Below are 22,182 nucleotides of genomic sequence, written 5' to 3'. Positions count from 1 at the left end.
GGCCGGGGACGTCGGAGGCCCGGGGGCTCTCAGTCTCCACCGCTGGTGGCGGAGGAGTCGGGGTCGGCGTCGCCAGCGTCCCCCCACCTCAGGAGGCTGGGGGCGGCAGGCAGGCCTCCCCGGGCCTGGGCCTGAGAGGGCCTGACGCCGCGCCTCGCACACGAACCCCCCTCGCCGCTGCCGCCGCCGCCGGCCCCTCCCCGCAAGGCCCCGGGCCCACCGCCCCCCGCCGCCCCCCGCCGCAGCCGCCGCCGACGTCTGCCCGCGCCGCCCCCGCGCGCGGTGACTGGCTCGCGCCGGCCTCCAGCCCGGCAGTTGGCGGTTGAGGCGAAGCCGGCGGGAGGCCGCCCCGCCCCCGCCAAGGAGCAGTCGCGCGCAGTCTCTTCCCCCTCACCGCTGGGGCGGTGGCGCTGTTGCCGCCGCGGCCTGTGAGGCAGTAACTCCCCTCCGCCCCAGCTCCCTTCCTCCTCCTTTCTCTCCTCTCTCTCCCTCCCCTCCCACCCCTCCCCTCCCCTCGCAGTCTCTCGCTCGAGTGAATGTGGCGCGGCGGCGCGGGACGCAGCCTCGGCCCCTGCCGCGGCCCCGCGAGCTCGTGAGGAGACCCAGCCGCCGCCTGCCCCCACCTCCTGCGCTTCCCCGGGGAGCCACCGTCGCCGGGGAAGAAGAACGAGGAGGGGAGCGAAGGGACGGCGGCGGGAAAACGGGAGAGGGAGGAGAAGAGGGTTCGAGGGCAAGTAGAAAAGGCGGGGAGGGACGGACGGAAGAACGGACGGCCCGACAGACTGCCCGGGGAGGGGGCCGCCTTCGAGCTTGCCCGGCCCCTCGGCTCCGGCCCCGGGCGGCCGCGGCGGCGACGGCGGCGGCGCGGGCGAAGGGCGCGGCAGGCTCTATCGAGACAATAACCCCGCCGCCCGGCTCTGGGGGCGGCGGCGAGGAGGAGCTGGCGGCCTAGCGCGGCCGAGGCTCGCCCAGCGCCCCGGCGGCATCTTGGCCCCTGCCGGCCGGGTTCCGCCGCCGTCGGGTGTGCGGGGCGCGCCGGGTGCCCGGAGCCCGAGGCTCTCGGCTGAGGCCCCGTGCCCTCCCCCTCCCCGGCGCGCGCGGAGCTGGTTTTCCGGGTTCCCCTGGACCGAGCTGGATTCTGCTTCTGCGCCAAGGCAGGAAGTGAGTTTCGCACGGTAATTCCGGGCGGTGTCACGAGTGAAAAGTTTTTTTTCGGCGGAGATCCTAGTTGGGGCTGGGAAACTCCTGCATAACTCGAGACCAGGAAACCGGCGCGTTTCCCAACCCCCTCCAAAGCCACCTACTCGTCCTACTGCGGGAGGCCACTCCACATCCGCTCTCACCGGAGAGAGAAATTCGGCTGGATCCAAAGTGACTAATGAAGGGAAGGAAATCATGTCAGGCGAAGCCTTGAAAAAGCTGCCCTGAGACACTGCCCGACCGAAAGGTAATTTTCACGAAAAGCGTCTAAGAGTTAAAAAGCTCTTGGGCCGGGAAAGAGAGGATACTTTAGTGTTTCTCACTTCTTCCCAAGTTGCCCTAGATTAATCTTTTGTAGTGTCGGACTGGATAGTCTTTCAGGTGCTAAAGAGTAGAACTGATTTTTCCTCCTTTCTACCATCTGGTAGAAAGACTCTGGTTACTTTAGAAGAGATTGTAAGAATGTGGTGAGACGAAAAGTTTTGAGCAATCGGAAGAAAGAGTGCCTTTGTTCAGCACTAGGTCCAGAAGTTTTAGTTTCCTAGAACATACGCAATGTATAGTTTTTATTAAGTTGCTGAACCTGGCAACTTGTGTTTTGGAAAAAAGTTAGGTCTCTGCAGCGACGGATTTACTGTTGATGAGATGGCTGCCACATTTGTTTATCCTGCTACCGATTATTTGACTTCTGCGTTAATTATATATATAGTTGTTGTTGTTTTAGTTTCAGCCCTTAGAGATGTATTTGGTTGGATTTTGTAAACAAATGAACTTTGCTATTCTTCGTGTTTTTTTAGCTGGATAATGTATTTCTTCAGTAACTGGTTCCTTTCAGACACTTCCAGTCATATAATACTTGTTTGGTTAATTAATCGAAAGCAAGCGTCTGCTTAATTTTTCTTATAACTGACCTAAGTAGGAGTAGGGGAGAGTAGTTAAGTATTGCGGATAGAGTTGTAATTAAAGAACAAAGTAGTTTGATCTGTTAGGGTTTCTCTGCAGTTAAGACCAGAACGTATAGAAAGGGAAGTAAAATGCTTAAAACGATTTTCATGGGAGTCATATTGATTGTAATAAACATCTGTCCTTTTTGAAGAGTACAGTGTTTACATTTTGGTAGTGGCCCAAATGTTTTGGCCGGTTCTGCCTAATAAGTGATAGGTACCTACTCTGGGGGCAGGAATTAGTGAAGCATGGGAGACATTCCGCCAGTCAGTTACAAACACTTCTAAACCAATCGGTAGTCTTTATAGATAAAACGGAGTTTCTTCGCAACAAACACAATTGGCTTCTTTATTGGTGTTTTGTTAGGCTTAAATTTTGTTTTTCTCAGTACTTTTGTGGTAAAGGAGGTGTAATACTGTGCTTTTGAATAAATATTGAATACGTCTGGCATCCTGTTGGTAATTATATTTCAGCTATAAATTAATATCTAGTTTGCTCATGCTACCCCATGAAAAATAGTTGGCATTCTTTAGTTCAGAGAAAAGCTAGCTTTGGAGAGCAGGATCAAATAATTTCACAACTTGTTATTATGTTAAGTACATTTCAAAATGGGAGTCTTTTGACTATCTGTTAATATATATTGTGATTTTGTTCCCCCAGAGTGTAGTCTCTGGAGATCCTTTATAAAAATTGTTTGTTTGTTTTATTTATTTGTATTGGTAAGATTGTGAACCATCAGGTCATTCCTGTTAGGTCCAAGTAGCTTTATCAAGGAATTTAAAGTGTATAACTGATCTGCTTTATAATTTTGGAACGTAATGTTAGGCAAGGAGAGAGGTTATTCTTGGGCATCTGAAAGAGCAGAAGAAAATAGATGGCATTGAACTTCATTTTCCTTATATGGCTTATCCTTGGCCTCAGAGCAACAGAGCCTTAATAGAGCAAGTCTTTTATAGAGAATTATCACTTTGTGAAGATGTTTCTCTGCATTAGTAAATTTTACAAGTGAAAAGTATAGTAGCACTTGGAAATGACTGCTTAAAACCCTGTTTTTAGATCAAGTTCTTGATTTTTTTTTTTTTTTTTTTGAGGGATCAGAAGTAAGTTTAGATACAGACAGCACACTTTAAAAATGTGAAATGTTCACCTTTATAGAACCTTTGATTCCTTTTGTCCCATAAAGGCAAAATTTACTTTGTGGTTTACTGAGAATTTTGTTAGTTTAGTCCCGAATTAACTTAATGAATTTTAAGCTTTATGCTATTGTCAAAGTGTACATATTTTCAAATCCTTGTTTAAAATGTGATCATGGTGTGAAAAGAGGTTAAAGAAAGATGATAATCAGTTAAAATATTTTCAAGTGACCTTTCATTTTGAGTATTCTTCTTAGCATTCTATGGGTTTTCTTAGATTAAATTGGCAAATCTAGAGTACTTCCAAAGGTTTTGTTTACATTGCCCAAGATACATATTTCATGTCACTCTTTATGGAAGGTACTTAGGAGTTTTCAATAGTGATAACCTTAATCCTTCAACTAATTAATTCAAATAGTATGAAGTCCATCTGCTATTTGAGGTGAAACTATTGCACGCTTGTATGAAAAGCTTACAGTGGTTCAAATATGGAAACCAAATTTTTATTGCATGCTATTTCTTAATGAAGTGATAACTGTAGTTAGAGAAATTATACATATATCATTAATAAATGTCTAAATTTACTTCTTTTAATTCAATAGTGATATTGAACTCTTTGTAGTAAATGATAACTTAAAGAAGCAATAATTTCAGAAAATTAGGTGCATATTTCAGTATTTATTTTAAATGTTTATAGGTAACATAATTTAGAGTCTAAGCTGTTTGGGTTTAGAATAGATTATGGCAGTGTTTACAAAGTATTTGGCTTTATGCAGAATTTTAGTGATGTTGGATAGCAAAGTAATTTTCTTTTTTGTGAGTGCTGTGTAGCCAGATTCTTTTTAAACATGCTTTGTTGCTTGCATTTTTCATTTTGACTCTTTCCATTGCCCATCTATTTCCCTGTTAGGTGCTTTTCTTCTAAAGAGGTCTTTCTCTTTTCCTTTCCTGACAACATTAATTGTACTTGTGCTTTGCTGTTCAAAATAGATGATTCAGTTTTTGCATGTACAGTTTGCTCTTGCCATAGAAATGTGTACATGAATTATGCTCTATAATACATACTTTTGAATTTTGTAAGGAAATAAGCTCAGCATTTCTGATCCCCTGACTCCACATTTTTTGTTTCTTTCTTGGTGCCTTTCATCACTAACTCTTGACCCCATGTTACACTCATTGTTCAGATTTACCTTTAGCTTTCTGCTCAGTCTTATGTTTCCTAATTGTAAAAAAGCTGTTATTACGGTTTCTTTTCTAATTTCTTTAGCTTCCTATTTTTCTGGTTCAGTTCTTTGACTTCCCCTATTTTTTCCATGTTCAGCTGTTGTTTTTTGATATGTTGTCCTTCTCCTGTTTTCTAAACTTGGAGTCCATACTCATCACCTAAGAAAACTGTTCACAATATAGTAGAAAAAAATTTATTCGGGGGCACCTGGGTAGATCTAGTTGCTTAAGCATCCTCTTGGTTTCTGCTCAGGTAATGATCTCAGGTTTAGTGAGTTCAGTTTCCGCCTCGGGCTCTGTGCTGACTGTGCAGAGCCTGCTTGGGATCCTCTCTCCTTCTCTCTGCCCCTCCCCTGCTTGTGTGCTCTTTCTTTCTCTCAAAATAAATTTAAAAACTTAAAAAAAAAAAAAAAGAGAAAAAATTTATATGCCCCATTTAATTATAAGTATCTCTTTTGCATTCCTATTCAGTTTACATGCCAGTGTTTTAACCTGATGCTCATTAATATATTTTGTTTTTATTTATGTTTACTGAACTCTTTTTTTGTTTGTTTTTTGAATACCCCTGGAGTTACCTGTTCAGATAACATCAGGTTAATGACTGTATTAAGACTCTGTACAAACCCCTATACCTTCTTGTTTGATTATGCTTTTGACCTCTTAAAACATACAAGCTTATATCTCTGTGTTTTTCTTCTCCGTTTTGTTCCTTTCCTTTCTGTCCTACCTCTCAAGTTAGATGTCTTTTCTGTCCTAAAATTTTGAAATTGCCTTCCTTTGTTTTTATGAAATAAGCACAGTGGAAATCTATCATCATTTAATTCTTGTCACTTTAAATTTTGTTCCAGGTACCATTGGTTGAAGCTTTATAAAGCTTGCAGGCTTTATAAATTATAGTATGTAAGACAATAGATTATCTAAAAATTAAGTTAGTAAACAACACTATCTAGAGATTATTCATGATTTTACATACATAGAATGTACTATGAAAAAGTAGAAAATAAAAAGACAAGTAGTCAAAGTAGGTGTGGTAATATTTGGGGACATCAATTCTAGGGACATCTTTATTCAGAGCCCATTTTTGGTACGTAGTGAATGGTTTGCTGGCTTTTTGCTGTACTAGGAGTGAGAAAGGCAGCCTGTGAAATATGACCTTTGGTGTTATCCAGAGGAATATGAAAACGGAGAGAAGACTGAATAACTTAGGAAATAGGGTAGTCTCAGACAACTTGCTTTGGGACAGTGTGCCTTATACATTGCATTTGTCCTTTGGCAAATTCACTCTATTATAGCATAGTATAATTACAAATAATAGTAGTAGACCTAAGGCAACTGTTCCAAACTTTTTGTTCTTAGGATCCATTTATACTCTTACCGATTACTGAGAACTTCACTGAGCTTTGGTTTTTGTGGGTTATATTTATTTTATTTTCCATATTAGAAAATTTTAAATATCAGTTTGTTTAAAAACCATAAACCATTACTTGTTATGATGACATCAATTTAATAAAATAAAACAAAACTATTTTCCAAAACAAATCTTAAGCAAAAAGAGTGACACTGTTAAATATTTTTGTAAGTCTCTTAATGTCTGGTTAAGTAGAAAACAGCTTGATTCTCGTATCTACTTATATATTCAATCTTATATGTTGTTTTGGTTGAGGTATATGAAGAAAATCCAGCATTATACAGTTATGTGGTTGGAAAAGGAAGGAGTATTTTCATAGCCTTTTTAGATATGGTGGATATTCCTTGATACCACACCAAAATTTCTTAAAGGATAGCTTCAGTGCCCATTCTAACAGTATATCACTGAATTTTCCATATCTTGTTATCTGAAAATCCTTTGGTTTATCTTGCACTTTGAGTGAATCTTTTACCTGCTTATGATTTTGTGACGTTGTTTGAGAAATACTGGTTCATTGAGTTATATGTGTTCCAAATGTTGATGCATTTTACTAGGTAGTAACAAACAAAAGAAAAAAATTGTTAATATCCCCACTAATTCCATCAAAAAAGTCTAGTATTGTGAAGCTGTCAAGTTCAGGGTGACAGGTAAACATTTTCCACATTTCTAAATTTTCACTTGGAAGTTTGAATATTAATCATTGGTAACAGATACTGTTAGTGTGTTTCCCTTGAAGTTGCAGGCTTAGTTGGTTTATTTTTGAGAAAATGTCTTTCAGATTCCTAAGTCTACAAGCATAGTTTTGTCATTTGTTCTTTTAGGTCAAAATGGTGTTTCATGAGAAAAAGGCTAATTTAGCTCATAATTTGAAGTAATTATATAAGTGCTTTTCCTCAACATTGCCATTCCTTCACATAAAATGTGACAAAGACATCTATTAAATAGTTAAGATTTAATAAAATTATTATTTAAAAAAAATTTTTTTTAACGTTTATTTATTTTTTGAGAGACAGAGAGAGACAGAGCATGAGCAGGCGAGGGGCAGAGAGAGAGGGAGGCACAGAATCTGAAGCAGGCTCCAGGCTCCGAGCTGTCAGCACAGAGCCTGACACGGGTCTCAAACCCACAAACTGCGAGTCCATGACCTGAGCCAAAGTCAGACGCTCGACTGACTGAGCCACCAAGGCGCCCCAATAAAATCATTATTTTTAATGTTTATTTTTTGAGAGAGAGGGAGACAGAGTGTGAGTGGGGAAGAGGCAGAGAGAGAAAAGGAGACAAAGAATCTGAAGTAGGCTTCAGGCTCTGAACTGTAAGCACAGAGCCCAATGCTGGGTTCCAACTCTTGAACTGTGAGGTCATGATCTGAGCTGAAGTCGGGCACTTAACCTGTTGAGTCACCCAGGCTCCCCAAAATTATTTTTCTTAAAGTTTATTTACTTATTTTGAGAGAGAGAGAGGAGAGGGCCAGAGAGAGAGGGAGAGAGAGAGAATCCTAAGCAGGCTCCACACTGTCAGTACAGAGCTCAAGGTGAGGCTGCAACTCATGTACAGTAAGATCATGACCTGAGTGGATATAAAGAGTCTGTCGCTTAACTGACTGAGCCACCCAGGTGCTCTGTAAAATTATTTTTTACTGCTTTATTAAAGATATTAATTGAAAGTGGCACTTAAAAAGAATCTGGAAATTGACTATAGAGAACAAACTGATAATACTGGAGGGGAGGTGTGGGTTAAACAGATGGTGGGTATTAAAGACGGCACTTGGGATGAGCACTGGGTGTTATAAGTAATGAATCACTAAATTCCACACCTAAAACTAATATTTAAAAAAATTTTTTTTTAATGTTTATTTATTTTTGAGAGAGAGAGAGAGAAAGAGACAGAGCACGAGCAGGGGAGAGGGAGACAGAATCCGAAACAGGCTCCAGGCTCTGAGCTGTCAGCACAGAGCCTGACGTGGGGCTTGAACTCACAAACTGTGAGATCATGACCTGAGCCGAAGCCAGACGCTCAACCAACTGAGCCACCCAGGTGCCCCCTTAAAACTAATATTTTGCTGTATGTTAACTAGCTGGACTTTAAATAAAAACTTGGAAAAAAAAAGAACTCTGGGAGTATGAAGTATTGCTTGTACAGCTTGATGCAAGTGCCTTTTCACTAAGGTGCTAGCAATTTTACCCACCATATTTTTGCACCATTGCTGTTGATATAATGGGAAAGGGCAAATGATGTTTCAGTATTATTATGAAAGTCGTTTTGATCTTGAAGACGCTTTGAAAGTGTCTTAGGACTTCCAAGGTCCTTGGAGCACACTTTGCACTTTGAAAACTTTAGGTGAATGTTGGGATTTATGGAGCTTTCATAACTTCTTTTGAGAGAGAGACAGAGAGAGAGAGAGAGAGAGAGAGAGAGAGAGAGAGAGAGAGAGTGTGTGTGTGTGTGTGTGTGTGTGTGTGTGTGTGTGTGTGTGTCTGTGTGCTGGTATTACATTCTGAAAGAATCCTGAGCCTTGATATTTTAGCTCATCAATTTGGTCTTCAGTTCTTTTCAATTACTTTATGTAGTGGGAAGAATAGAGATTCTGGGAACTCTTGTTTTTTCATAGGAGTTGATTTTTTCTTTGTAGTTTTGTTTTTGGTTTACTTGTAACCTGTTGAATCTCTGAGATAAAACTTTGTACGTGGTCTCTTTTTTTCCCCCTCTATTAACAGTATAGGAGATTTGATCTTTTTGTGCTTGGTATATCCATCCTGCTTCTGGTTTTTCCTAAAGTGTCAGAGTTTTCATTGTGGTTAAAGGTTTCTATTATGGTCCAGATTGCATGGTATTGGTCATTTCATGGTATTCCCCCAGCCCATGTAAATCCCTGTTATTCTGGCTTTGGTGTATTTATTTAGGTAATGGCTTTCTCCTTTAGGCTATGTGGGTAGCTTGTCCTCTTACACGTGTTTCCTGTCCCTCAGGGGGATAATATTCCACTGTTTTCACAATTATCCTGCCCAAGTGTCAGATCTCCCACAGTACAGAGAGCTTGCTGGAGGCCTTAACCATGCAGCTGTTCTTCTATGGTTTTATTACCTGGCTCACTGCCCAGGACACACTTCTCCTGATCCTTCTTGGTAAGGAAACTTACTCTTTTTGGAGATCCCTCTTTATGCTTCTTTTGTGTATGTGGTTCCTCATATGTGTTGTGTTCTGTTGTAATCTCCCCACCCCCATTCATTTTGGATTCTTTACAAATTCCATTCTATGTTATTATCTGTAGATATACCCTTCCCTGATACTGCTATAGATTTTTTGTAATTTTTCTTTCATATTTAAAAGTTTGGAATAATGACAAATATACAGAAAAGTTGGAAACATAATACAAAGAACTTTTGTGTTCCTGAACTGTATGACAGTAAGTTGCCTACCCAGTAGATAGTCTATTACCCCCAAATACTTTAATGTTTATTTTTTTTTACAAATAGGGACATTATGCTATGTAACAACATTATAACTATCAAAATTAGGAAGTTAACAAAGAATGCGTTACTAACAGCTAAATCTCACCAGTGTCCCTCTGTCTTTTAAAGCAAACAGATCCACTTTAGAATCTTGGATTACATTTAGTTGTCACGTCTTTTAATTTCTTTTAATCCAGTTTCTGTGTTTACTTTCAAGGATTTGGCACTTTTGAAGATTATAGATCTAGTTATTTTGTAGAGTCTGTGATGTCTTTATGATTAGATCTTTGATCAGATTTTCATTAGATCCTTGATTAAATTTATATATTTATGATCAGATCTTTGGCAGGGTTACCATGGAAGTGATGCTGTATTCTTCTCCTTGCCTTTTATCAGGTGGTAGGCAATTTCAGTTTTCCTGTTATTGATGATAGTCATTGATTATGTGATTATAGTTGTAATTACCAGATACCTCCTATGTCAAGGTATCCTTTCCTCATTTGTAATTAATAAATATTTGGGGGGGGTAGATACTTTGGAACTATGTAAACATTTTGTTTCTTATTTTTAACTTATTTATATCTACATGGATCATGGTTAGCTATTCCATTCTCTGGGTTATAATCCATTATCATTTATTTTGATACTCAAATTGTTCTTGATTTGTCTAGTGAGAACCCCTTCCAGCTGGTTTATTTTACTTTTTTCCTTGTTGTTAAACTTGCCTTCTTGAGTACTTCTTTGTATTTAGCATAATATGGTGTTCCAGAGTTACTGTTCAACTAGTGTCAGTTATTTTTAGGGGAAAATGGTACTTAGAAGCCAAGATCTTAGCAGTTCATTGCTCTTGGGGTGTTGCTGCCCTCAGGCCTTCTTTGTATATAAAGCTAGGGGATATTTTTTTCTTTTTTAAAGCTTATTTATTTATTTTGAGGGAGAGAGAGAGAGAGAGAGAGAGAGAAAGAATTCTAAGTGGGCTCTGCACTGTCAACGTGGAGCCTGATGCAGGCCTCGAACCCATGAACCGTGATATCATGACCTGAGTTGAAACCAAGAGTCGGATGCCCAGCCAACTGAGCCATGCAGGCGTTCCAGCTAAGGGATATTTTTATATGTACACACATATACATTCACATTTAGCATATATTTCTTTTTTTTTTTTTTAAGTTTTATTTATTCATTTTGATAGAGAGGGTGTGAGCGAGGAAGGAGCAGAGAGAGGGAGAGGGAGAGCATCCCAAGCAGGCTCCGCACTCAGTACTGAGCCTGATATGGGGCTCAAATTCATAAACGGTGAGATCATGACCTGAGGTGAAATCAAGATTTGCCTGCTTAACTGACTGAGCCACCCAGGTACCCCACGAGTATATTTCAATAAATGTAAAATGATTTCTTAACAATACATCCAATTCTGATGCAATGCAACAGGGTTCATTTCTTGTGTTTTCCCTTTCCATAGTTGAATTTATCTTTGACACTGAGAACTAGTTTTGTTTCTATACTTTTTTTGATGAGGGAGATGAAGTAAACATTTATTCACACAGACATTTCAGATAGAAGCTCTGTGGTCAAATTAATTTTCAAAGTATTTCTAAAGGGATAAAATTCTAAAGTGTAGTATTTGTTACAATACATTTAGATGAAATATTTCATTCCTTAGTAATCCCAGGTTACTATGTGAAAAGTGGCTGGAAAGAGTCAGTCCTTTTAGTGTTTACCCTGGTATGTCCTTGTGGAGGTAATGTTGGAGCTCACTTTTAGTAGAGTGCAGTGATTTTGATGTAACTGTGTTCCACATTGAGGTTGTATGGTTTGCATGATTCCAAAGTTTGATGCATGGATCTATCTTCTTGTTAATGATGTCCTTGGAATTTTGAACCTTAGACTAAATCTAGAGTCTGGAGGGATAGGTAGGGATCAGATTGTTTTGTTTGTATTAGGACCAATGCAAGAAACCTGTAATTTCCTTGCCAAGGCTATCACTTAGCCTAGAGTAAGTTGGTTTGACTTCCCCATCCCTGGAGATTTTGAAGTGATTTAAGAAGTATACTAGGATATCTTTTTGTGACTGCAATTAAGATTTACTCTTAGTCTTCTAGGAAAAGATAAGGATCCTGGCAGCAGCACATAAATTCTTTGAATGTCCTGTTAATCTCTGGGAACTTCAAAGATTTTGTTAATTATCCTGGGAGTAACTGCAGAATAACAGAAGCTGTGTATAGTAGACGCACTTTGATTTGTCAGAGATACTTGATATCAACATAGTGTCTTGTCTGCTCTTTTGAAAACCATCCCCAAGCCAGAAACCCTGGGAATTTTCTTCTTGACGTTAGTTACTGAAATCAGTACTACTTCTATCAGTTCTTTCCTTTAAGTATCTATAGAGTGAGATATTTTAAGGTAGGCTAGGAAGGCTGGTAAGGTACAAAGCAGTGAGAGGCTTTTGGTAGGCAAAGGGCTAAAAATTATGGTAAATTTTTTTCTGATAATAAAAATTCAAATACAGAACCATATAGCAAACCATAATCCCATCTTCTAGAGATACTCATATCAGTGTGTTATATGTTCTCTGAACACTTCTGTATGTATTCTACTGAGGCAGTGAGCATATATATATATATATGTATATATATATATATGTATTTTTAAATATAAATGGGAGAATGTATTTCATTTATGTGGAGCTATAGTACGCATATATATGTGTTAATTAGCATTAGGATTATTTCTGTGTTGTTATACATGACAGTACTGTACAGAGTATGTGTTCTCTGCGCATAAATGTTTGTACTTTTTTTAAAAAATTTTTTGGTAATGTTTATTTTTGAGACAGAGAGAGATAGAGCAAGAATGGAGGAGGGTCAGAGAGAGAGGGAGACACAGAATCAGAAGCAGGCTCCAGGCTCTGAGCTGTCAGCCAAGAGCCCGACGCGGGGCTCGAACTCACGGACTGTGAGATCATGACCGGAGCCGAAGTCGGACGCTTAACCGACTGAGCCACCCAAGCGCCCCTAAATGTTTGTGCTTTTATATGATTTTTTTTTTCTGTTGGATAAATACCCAAATTGCATTTGCTATGTGTGTACTTAAAATTGATTGATAGAAGCAAATTCCTTCTGAAGATTTTGTATCAATTTATATTTCCACCAATAGTATGTAAGAGTACCTTTCTATTTTTTTTTATATTAAGTATAATTTATTGTCAGATTCGTTTCCATACAACACCCAGTGCTCATCCCAACAGGTACCCTCCTCAGTACCCATCACCCACTTTCCCCTCTCTCCCACCCCCCATCAACCCTCAGTTTGTTCTCTGTATTTAAGTCTCTTATGGTTTGCCTCCCTCTCTGTAACTCCCCCCCCCCCCCCCCATGTTTCTCTGTTAAGTTTCTCAGGATCCACATATGAGTGAAAACATATGGTAACTGTCTTTCTCTGCCTGACTTGTTTCACTTAGCATAATACCCTCTAGTTCCATTCACGTTGCTGCAAATGGCATGATTTCATTCTTTCTCATTGCCAAATAGTATTCCATTGTATATATAAACCACAATTTCTTTATCCATTCATCAGTTGATGGATGTTTAGGCTCTTTGCATAATTTGGCTATTGTTGAGACTGCTGCTATAAACATTGGGGTACAAGTGCCCCTATGCATCAGTACTCCTGTATCCCTTGGGTAAATTCCTAGCAGTGCTATTGCTGGGTCATAGGGTAGGTCTATTTTTAATTTTTTGAGGAACCTCCACACTTCTCCAGAGCAGCTGCACCAGTTTGCATTTCCACCAACAGTGCAAGAGGGTTCCCGTTTCTCCACATCCTCTCCAGCCTCTATAGTCTCCTGATTTGTTCATTTTAGCCTAAGAATACCTTTCTAAGTCCATTCTTGAACAAATTGGATACTAGCTATCTTAAAATACTTGTGCAAATCTGAAACCGGTAATAAGAACACAGGCTTTGGAGTCAGATTGCCTAGTTTTAAATGTACTACTTACTAATTGTGATGTTGGCAAGTTCAGTATAAGAATTCTTTTAGGAATATTACATTTTTGTGTGCCTTTTGTGTTTCACGTGGATTTAGTTGGTTTGTTGCTTATATGCTTTAGTTATGGTGTTTGCCATATAGAAGTTTAAATTTCAGTGTAATCAAATTAGTCAATATTTATTTTGGGGTTTAATGATATTTTTGGAAAGGATGTGTGCCAAGATTATAAATATAATAACCTAAGTTTTGGCTTAATGAGTGAAATAATCATTTGGATTTATTCTTAACCATGTTTTTATCTAGTTATATCACCATTTGTTGGGTAAATCATCTTTTTAACTAAAGTTCTATCTTTATCAATAGTAAATTTCCACATATACTTATGTCAAGATTTTCTTTTTGTTGTCTTTTTTGTTATAATACACTGTTGTCTTGATTTTTTTTCTTCATTTTAGTATGCTTGATACCTGAAGGTGTTTTATCACAGTACTTTAAAATGAATTTTCCAGGTGCACTTGAATCTTTTTTACTAATTTCTAAATACTTGTTGGTGTGTTGATTGAAAGTACTTTAAATTCATAGATTAATTTAGGAAGTACAGTAACTTGTTTTGCGAGCATAATTCGTTCTGGAAACATGGCTGTAATCCAGAGCACTTGTATGTCAAAGCAAATGTCAAAAATCATTGGCTCAGTTGTGATCAAGTGACATTACTCATATTACAAGACATCACTCATTTATCAAGTTAAAATTTGATTTTAGCCTGCTCGTCTTTGGTACGCCTTGCGGAATACTCACAGAGCAAGTTACTCGCGATCCGAGGTTTTCCTGGAATTGATACCTCAGAAGTAGCATATCTCTTTATAGGAACGTGTAAATTTTCCATTTATTTAATAGTTTATGCTCTTCACTGGCGATTATGATTTTCTTTCTTGTTCCATCCATGTTTTTTTTATTAGTAATATGTATTTCTTGTAATTATTAAAGAAGGTGTATATTTTTGCTGTGTTTATTTTCATAAACTTAAGGAAGAGTGAGAGCTGTTGCTGTTATGAATGGAGCTGTTTTATCAATTGTATTCTTATCTGGATATCTAAATGAAGGAGATTGATTTTTTTTTTCATATGTTATTACCTACTGTATTATCCTGAAGACTTTAAAAGAAATTGCTAATAGATTTTTAGTTGATGTACTTGGATCTTCCAGGTATATAATTATAGGTGTAATAGTAATAGTACTTTTTATTTTTTTTTTTATTTTTTATTTTTTTAAACATTTATTTATTTTTGAGACAGAGAGAGACAGAGCATGAACAGGGGAGGGGCAGAGAGAGAGGGAGACACAGAATCTGAAACAGGCTCCAGGCTCTGAGCGGTCAGCACAGAGCCCGACGCGGGGCTCGAACTCACAGACCGTGAGATCATGACCTGAGCCGAAGTCGGACGCTTAACCCACCAAGCCACCCAGGCGCCCCAGTACTTTTTATTTTTAATGTAATTATAAATATATTACTTAAATTGTATATTCTCATATTTTTGTTATTTAATGTGTATACTAACAAGTAATTAATAGCCATCTATTTAACTACAAAATTCCTTTTTAAAAAAAGTTTTTATTTAAATTCTAGTTAACATACAGTGTAGTATTAGTTTCAGGTGTACAATGGGTGAGTCAGCATTTCTATACATCACCCTGGGGTCATCACAGAAGTGCACTCCTTAATCCCTGTCACCTCTTTCACCCATCTCCCCACCCACCTTCCTTCTGGTGACTATCAGTTTGTTCTCTGTTAACTACACAATTCTTCCCTCAGTTTCCTTCCATTGTTTGAGACCATCCTCCAACATTAGGGTAACATTTAATCTTCAGTAATGGGATAGGGAATTTTTATTGCTGAACAGGAGCTTGTATTTAATCATACTGTATTTGTTTTATTAACATTTTTTGGCTGTGGGATTGGGAGGGAGAAAAACATAATCTGCTAAACTGAGTGTGATTGGTTAGAGAAGTAAAAATCCTTGGGTTGATTTAAGTAGAAGTTGGTGCCTTCTACTACTATTCGGCCCCTTAATTGCCTCTTGAATGTATTTTTATTAATACTAGAATGGCTTCTTGAACCTTCTTTTGTGTTTTTTAAGAGGTTTAGAAGTGAATTTTAATTCTTTTCCTTTTTTTTTTTTTTTTTTTAGAGAGGAGAAAGAGCATGGAAAGAAGGATAGAGGTGGGGCAGCAAGAAGAAGGGAGGAAGGGGGGAGGATATCATAAGCAGGCTTCGTGCTCAATGTGGATCCCACAACCCTGGGATCATGACCTGAGCAGAAATCAAGAGTCAGACACTCAACCAACTGAGCCATCCAGGTGTCCCCAATCTTCTTGTTTCTTAACTGCTTTTTGATTTGTCTCTGAAAAAAATAATACCAAACATTTTCCTTGAACTCTTAGTACTTAGTTTGATGCTCAGTAGTAATTATGTATATCATTAAATGACAGTTATTTTGGTCTTTTGATTATAATAGTAAATTCTCTACTTAGAGTAGTTTATACACACTAAATGTTGTTGTCACTTTACATGTTTCACTGGCCTGCACCTTATCCTTCCTTGTAATATAATTAATAGATAATTTGGTGTGAATGAAAGATATGTTCCCCAGAATGCTGATATTTTTCTTATATTCAATGGCTTTTGTCACTGAAAGTGACAAATTTAGAAAACAGTCTAGTTTCCATAACTATCCTACTTTTTTTTTTTTAATGTTTATTTTTGAGAGAGGGAGAGAAACAAGATTGTGGGCCGAGGAGGGGCAGAGAGAGAGGGGGACACAGAATCGGAAGCAGGCTCCAGGCTCTGAGCTGTCATCACAGAGCCGGATGTGGGGCTTGAACCCAAGACCTGTGAGGTTATGACCTGAGCCAAAGTAATACACTCAACCACTCAACCGAGTGAGCCACCCAGGTGCCCCTACGTTTGTTTTTTGTTTTTGTTTTTTTTTTTTTTTTAACTTAACAGAAGAGGAAACTATTGACCCAGATGGGGAAGTGAAATCCTAGAGGTCATTTAGTTTGTTAGTGATATAAATGAGGTTAGAAAAATAAATCCAGATTTCCTGATTATATTGGTTTTTCCTTTACACAAATACTTTCTTAGGAATTTTCTGAAGTATACATTTTCTGTAGAATAGCACTTTGTTTTGTGCCACATGTTTGTTTTTTGCCTTTTAATTTTCATTCTTCCCCAGCTTTATTGAATTACTGACATAAAACCTTGTGTAAGTGTATGGTATACAGTGTGTTGATCTAATAAATATATATTGCAGTATGATTGCCTCCCCTGTTAGCTAACACCTTCATCACATCTAAGTACATAATTACTTTTTCTCTTAGCAACTTTCAATTTTATAACATAGTGTTGTTAACTATAATCAGTCACAATGCTGTGCATTAGATCCCCAGAACTATAGTTTTTTGTTGTTTTTTTTTTTTTTTCTCCTCAGAACTATACTTCTAGGGGTACCTGGGTGGCTTAGTCAGTTAAGTGTCTGACTCTTGATCTCATCTCAGGTCATGATGTCAGGGTCATGAGTTTAAGACCCATATTGGGTTCTGCACTGGGCATGGAGCCTACTTTAAAAAAAAAAAAAAAAAGAACCATACTTGTAACTGGAAGCTAGAATAGCAATAGTTTCCAAATATTTTTAATAGATATCATAGAAAACCAAGCTATGAATTCACATAAATGATGAAACCTTGAACTAATACACCCTTTTTTCCCTATCTTTGGCAGATGCCAGTTTGTTATAGATGATCATTTTTAAATTTAGAAATAACTGGAATACAACTCAGTTTACAAAAAATAAGTAAACATCTATATTTGAGCCAAGGAGATCCATGGAAAGGTTTTTGATAATCCAGTATGTAACTGAAGGAAAGGTGCAAAATAGTAAATAAAAATCACATGCATTTCTACCTCTGTGGGATAATCACTATTAATATTTTGTTGTGTTTATTTCTAGTCTTTTCTTGAGCTTGTGTATTTGTGCATGAGATGATATGCTTTTTGTTTAAAAGAAACAAAAACTGTTCCTAACTTTGTGCTCTTTTTATTACAAGCAATTTTGTTTTATGTTTGATGAAATTTTATATATTTGACATTCCCATCCATTTTTTTCATAGCATGGTATTTAACACACAATGAATATATTCTTGGTGTCTATTAATTTATATGTAGTTATCATACTGAGAATGGTATTTACTTTAAAAAGACAAGACAAATGCTAGTTTATTTTTTCTCCACTTTTTAAACTACTATTTTCTGCCATGCATCGGATACATAGTATTATTGGGCACTTTCTTCAGAGTAGTGTTTAATTCTTTGAACTATGTATGAAGTAAAGAGGTTTCACTGTACCCATTTACAGAGCACAGTTTCTTCCTGTACTACAGTGTCTCACCTGTCAAGTCTACTTCCCATGTCAGAGCAGGGACTTGAGACAGATATTTGGAGGACCATATGGCATCTAAAACAACATTTAAGCACCTAACTTGTGCTAAGAACTGTCCTAGGCTCAGGGGAGAAGACAAGGAACAAATAAATATATTGTCTTCCTTAATTATATTCCTAGTCTGTAAATAGCCCTACCTTTATTTTGATAAATAAAGAAACTGAGGTACATAGGGATTTTTTGGCCAGGATCCATTGTTCTTTTCAGTGTCTTTACTTAAGCATTTAGTTTGCTATGTAACTTTCTAGCATTTTTTGTTTGATCGGTGATTGTTTTATTTTAAGTAATCTTTTTACCCAATGTGGGGCTCGATCTCAACCCCAAAATTAGAAGACGCATAATTTACTGACTGAGCCAGCCAGACGCCCCAATTGGAGATCTTTTCAGCTAACAAATACAAGGTCAGTCTTTTTAATGGTTTTTCCTTTTTTTTTTTTTTTTTTTTTAATTTATTTTTGAGAGAGAGAGAGAGACAGTATGGTCAGGGGAAGGACAGAGAGAGAGGGAGACACAGAATCTGAAGCAGGTTCCAAGCTCCAAACTGTCAGCACAGAGCCCTATGTGGGGTTCAAACCCACGAACCATGAGATCATGGCCCTAGCCGAAATTGGACGCTTAACCAACTGAACCACTCAGGTACCCCCTTGTGTGTTCAATTTGACTGTTATGTTTAATAGTCCTTCTTAAATATAAGATTTGAGGTAACTTTTAATACGATGTGAATGTTATAATTTTTAGAAGATCATGGAAACCATGGAAAGAAATAAGGAAATTAATAGTTTTAAAGTAATATAGTATGATTAGTCTGATAGACCAGATGTGGCTGTGCTTCCTGGGAGCCAAGGTTCTCATTACCCTAAATAAAGAAATGTATCACAAGTTCTCCAGAGGAGACAAAAGATTTTCCTGGCAATTCTAAATGATTTCTGAAATCTGAATTCCCTTATGTAAGAGCTGTTGAGTAACAAATGGGCAATATTGTTGGTGACAGTTAAGTAGCTCATATTCTATGGCTCTCAGGCTCTTTTTCATAATGATTTATTTTATTTTATTTTTTTTAATTTTTAAAAGTTTATTTTTGAGAGTGCAAGAGAACCTGCTCATGCGCAAGGAAGAGAGGGGCAGAGAGGTGCACAGAAGTTCTGAAGAGGGCTCTGTACTGACAGCAGTGGCCCTGACATGGGGCTCGAACTCATGAACCATGAGATAATGACCTGAGCCAAAGTCAGACGCTCAAATCAACTGAGTTACCCAGTCGCCCCTGATATAGTTCATTAATTTTTTTAAATAATTTTTTTAATAAAGAGAAGGGTATAACATATAAAAAGCTCAGTGAAGATGGCTTATATATAAGGATAGGCTGATGTAATTCAAAATAATTTTTTTTTCTACTTTAACTTAATCTAAGGGTAAAATAAACATGGATACCCCTCCACTTATCATTGTTCTAATTTGGACTTTTGCTAGCTGGATAGCAGATTATTTCAGGATTTTGTTTTCTAATGAAGGAATAGCATATCAATTCAATTTCACTTATTGGTGCACTGGAAATCACTTGAGGAAGTGGTATGTTTATTTTCATATTATGAAAGTTGAGAAGTATTTATGTCTGAAAGAAGGCTATTCCTTCTCTACAAAGTGTTCTTGGCCATTATAAAGGAGGCACGTTTAAATCTGCTCCTGGCACGTAATGTAGATGCTTTACTGAGACCACTAAAACACCAAAGAATATGATACAGATGATTTTAGCTTAAGAGGTTTTCAGTTTTTCCATTAGTATAACCAGTCACATGTTTGCTATTAAAAAATGCTCATAGTCCCAGGAAATGTCAGATTTTGAGCTGCATGGTGTGCCAATTTGCTTGACTGAGTTGGCTTTGAAAAGAAAAACTTGGGGCGCCTGGGTGGCTCAGTCGGTTAGGCGTCTGACTTCAGCTCAGGTCATAACCTCACAGTTTGTGGGTTTGAGCCCCGCTTTGGGCTCTGTGCTGACAGCTGTGTGTCTTCCTCTCTCTGCCCCTCCCCCACTTGCACTCTGTCTCTCAAAAACAAATAAAACATTGAAAAAATGTAAAAAATGAATAAGTAGAAAGAAAAAAAAGAGAGAGAAAGAAAGAAAAAAAGAAAAAGAGAAAAACTGTTAGAGGCGCCTGGGTGGCTCAGTTGGTTAAGCGTCCGACTGTGGTTTAGGTCTTGATCTCGTGGTTCGTGAATTCAGGGCCCCACATCAGGCTCTGTGCTGACAGTTCAGGGGCTCCATCTGAGGACCGCAAGATCATGACCTGAGCCAGTTATCAAGAATTGGATGCTTAACCAACTGAGCAACCCAGGTACCCCATAGAGTGAGGTATTATTTAACACTGAATGATTGCATGTTGTAATATGAATGTCACTGACAGAAATTGTAATTTTTCCAGTTAAAGTATAGCCATTCCTTTTTCCATAAGAAGTATCAGGACTAGCTGTCCTTTTTTAAAATAGACTTGATTTTCCAGACGAATTTTAGGTTCACAGTAAAATGGAGCATAAGGATACAGAGATTTTCCCATATACCCCTTGTCCCCATACATGCACAGTGTCTCCCATTACCAGCATTCGCCACCAGAGTAGTTACGTTAATTACAGTTGATGAACCTACAGTGACATACAATTATCACCCAAAGTTGATGGTTTATTTTAGGGTTCATTCTAGGTGTCTTACATTCTGTGAATTTGAACAAATGTATGATGACATGCCCATCATTAGAGTATCAGACTGGACAGTTCCATTGCCCTAAAAATCCTCTCTATTTCTGTCTCATCAGCCACCTCCCACCTTCAACCCCTGGAAAGCTCAAAAGTTTTGCTTTTTTCAGTATATCATATAGTTGTACTTTTGTATATATGTATATATAGGCTTTTCAGAATGACTTCTTTTACTTTGCAATATGCATTTACAATTCTTCCATGACTTTTCATGGCTTGATAGCATTTCTTCTTAACTCAGAATAATCCGTTTACTGAATGCACCAGTTTATTTATCCATTTACCTATTGAAGTAGGTCTTCGTCGCTTCCAAGTAATGACCGTTAGGAATAATGCTGCTATAGACATCTGTGTGCAGGTTTTTCTGTGGTCCTGTTTTCACCTCCTTTGGGCAAATACCAAGGAGCACAACTGCTGGATCATGTGTAAGAGTATGTTTAGTTTTGTAAAAAAACCTCCAAACTGTCTGCCAAAGTGTCTGTACAGTTTTGCGTTCCCACCAGCACCGAATGAGTTTCACATCCTTGGTAGCTTTTGGTGTTGTCAGCCTTCCGGATTTTGGCCACTCTAATAGTTTGCAGTGGTATGTCATTGTTTTAATTTGTGTTACCCTGATAACTTATGACATGGAGCACCTTTTCTTATGCTTATTGGCCATCTGTATTTCTTCTTTAGTGAGGTAAGTATTAAGATCTTTGACCTATTTTTAAATTGGATTGGTTTTCTTATTGTTGAGTTTTCAGAGTTCTTTGTGTATGTTGGGTAACAGTTCTTTATTAGATGTGTCTTTGCAAATCTTCTCATTCTGTGGACATGGTCTTTTGCAGAGTAGAAGTTTATGATTTTCATGAAGTCTTACTTATCAATTATTTCTTTCATGAATCTTGCTTTTTCTTTTTTTATTTATTTTGAGAGAGAGTGTGAGAGTGAGAGAGCAGGGGGAGGTCAGAGAGAGGGAGAGACAAAGGGTTCACACATCAGTGCAAAGCCTGACACTGAGCTTGAACTCATGAACCGTGAGATCATGACCTGAGCCGAGATCCAGAGTTGGATGTTTAACTCTCTGAGCCACCCAGGCGCCCCTCATGAATCTTGCTTTTGGTATTACATCTAAAAAATCCTTACCATAAACAGAGTCCTTTAAGTTTTGTGCTGCCTTATCTTCTAGGAATTTTATTGTTTGTGTTTTACATTTAGGCCTATGATTCTTTTTTAAAAAATTTTTTTACATTTATTTATTTTTGATAGAGAGAGAGCACAAATGGGGGAGGGGCAGAGAGAGAGGGAGACACAGAATCCAAAGCAGGCTGCAGGCTGTCAGCACAGAGCCCGACGCAGGGCTTGAACTCACAAACTGCAAGATTGTGACCAGAGCCGAAGTTGGACGCTTCACTGACTGAGCCACCCAGGCGCCCCTAGGCCTATGATTCTTTTTTTTTTTAATGTTTTTATTTATTTTTGAGACACAGATAGACAGAGCATGAATGGAGGAGGGGTAGAGAGAGGGAGAGTAGAGAATTTGAAGCAGGGTCTAGGCTCCATGCTGTCAGCACAGAGCCTGACACGGGGCTTGAACTCACAAATCATGAGATCA

The 22,182-nt window shown here is 38.5% G+C and overlaps 1 protein-coding gene across 6 annotated transcripts in view; it reads left to right on the top strand.

The window, feature by feature from the left end:
* The first annotated feature begins 955 nt into the window (after positions 1-955).
* ERBIN (erbb2 interacting protein) overlaps positions 956-22,182 on the top strand; it is a 127,818-nt gene continuing 106,591 nt past the window's right edge. For 5 of the 6 annotated variants that reach the window (XM_019414366.2, XM_019414362.2, XM_019414363.2 and 2 more), the window contains exon 1: positions 956-1,447. The gene's annotated coding sequence lies outside the window, so the exon portion shown is untranslated. Of the gene's footprint in view, positions 1,448-12,202; positions 12,377-22,182 lie in introns of all 6 variants that reach the window. The other variant, XM_053907317.1, reaches the window with a different exon arrangement.

This window comes from Panthera pardus, unplaced genomic scaffold (genome assembly GCF_024362965.1).
Source record: "Panthera pardus isolate Hobbes unplaced genomic scaffold, ASM2436296v1 HiC_scaffold_2, whole genome shotgun sequence".
Lineage (NCBI taxonomy): Eukaryota > Metazoa > Chordata > Mammalia > Carnivora > Felidae > Panthera > Panthera pardus.
This window is presented reverse-complemented; position numbering and strand designations above follow the sequence as displayed.